Source organism: Thermobia domestica, chromosome 3, assembly GCF_964235325.1.
Source record: "Thermobia domestica chromosome 3, izTheDome1.hap1.1, whole genome shotgun sequence".
NCBI lineage: Eukaryota > Metazoa > Arthropoda > Insecta > Zygentoma > Lepismatidae > Thermobia > Thermobia domestica.
In genome coordinates, this window is record NC_137456.1 from 49,069,518 (window position 1) to 49,071,394 (window position 1,877).

A 1,877-nucleotide genomic window follows, 5' to 3' on the forward strand; every position below is an offset into this window, starting at 1 on the left:
TAAATATGGTGATCTGTTTATAGGGAAACCGAGCATGATTAGTAAAAAGAATAATTATTTGATTACTTAAGTGTAGATAATTGTTGGGAGGACAACAATTAAATATTATATTATGAAATAATATTATGAATAGAGACCGAATGTTTAATTAAGCATTAAAATCCTGGAAAATAGGCAAGCAAATAGGCACTTAAAATTTTAAAAATAGACACTAAAATGTAACTCGAAATAATGAAGATAAATACTCAATACAATTAAAAAATAAATTCAAGTCATAATGTTCAGAGAATATAGAAACATACCTGTTTGTTAATATATTCTTTTGCTGTATATATGAAAACGAAGCTTGACATGTTTTCTATGTATATTTAGGAAATACATTCCCTACAATTTATCACTACACATAACAGTCCCAATTTTATACACTTATCAGTACACGCAGCAGTCCAAAGTTTTACAGCACTTTATCAGTACACATAACAGTTCAAAGTTTTACGACATTTTATCACTACAAACAACACTTATATTTCTCGGAAGAGGTAGAATTCTTTCTTGAAATACTTAAATTATATATTTAACCCCAATAGTCTTACTTTGAAGAAAATGCATAGAATAGGCAACATTAGGCACTAAAGCAATTATTTAACAGGTATGGGTGAAATAGGCAAAATAGGTAAAAATAGGCAAAATAAAATTGGCTTAAATTGAAACTATAACCCCATATAAACTCTAAAACGTTAATTTTCGTCATATTTTTATATTAAAGAATACGCAATTTGTCTAACATCCGGTCTCTAGATATAATTGATGAAAGGTATTAAGGAATAAGTGTATCATGCATAATAATCAACGGTGTTGTAATTGGAAGCTATTCTAATCTTTTTTAAGTATACCATTTAGTTATTAATATTTTCTTTTGTGAGCCAACAGGTGTCAGTAGTATATTTCTGTTAGCATGACCTTTTAAATTATATATTGAAAGTTTCAAGTTACGTCCTCCGTACGCTTTGCGAATGAAGAGTAAAATTTTTCATTTTATGGGATCAATCTCTAACAAAAGTGAGATGTTTCTGAGGTATTTCGTACTTTTGTCGTGGCGTAAAATCTGGAGTTAATTGCACAAATTATACTGACAGCACTCATCATACTACCAGAGAAAATATATTGATCGCGTTCCACAGTATGACACCAAGATATCTTTTTTTTTAATTATTATCAGGACAACTCAAAGAATCATTGTACCCAAGATCAGTACAATTTTTTTGATGATACACTTCCCAGCTTCTCGTGTGGATTAGAAGGTAAAATATTTCAACGCATGGAGTTAATCTATTTGAATAATGATATACATATCTAAGCGTTTTCAATATTTATGTTATCCTGGGCATAGCGAGCTTATGGTCTCCGTATGTCATTTCGAACAGACGTAACAAATCTAATTTGGAGTATTACTAAGAATTTTAAAAAATCAAAAGCATTTAAAACAACTTCATCAATGGGCTATTACAACGATAACGTTGTATGTAACATTATTAATCTGTACCTATTTACAGAAAGGGATCAGAGGCGAATTATGTGAGCAGTATAATGTATAAAGAAAAAGAAAGATATATAGAGATTTCGACATTATTATTGTAATCGGTAGTTAAAATAAGAGTTGTTGTTACTATAGCAACGATATAAATAATGGTACATAAACGTAGACATCTTGATGAGTAAATAAATGTGTATGAAAGTCTATATATATTTTATTATATATGCCGAAAAGTTAATTATATATACTTTTCATGGTCAAGTATTAAAAGTGAGTTGAGAAAGTGTTAAAACGCGTTAATTATTTTGAAGATCAATTTAAAATTACGGACCGGGCCCTTATA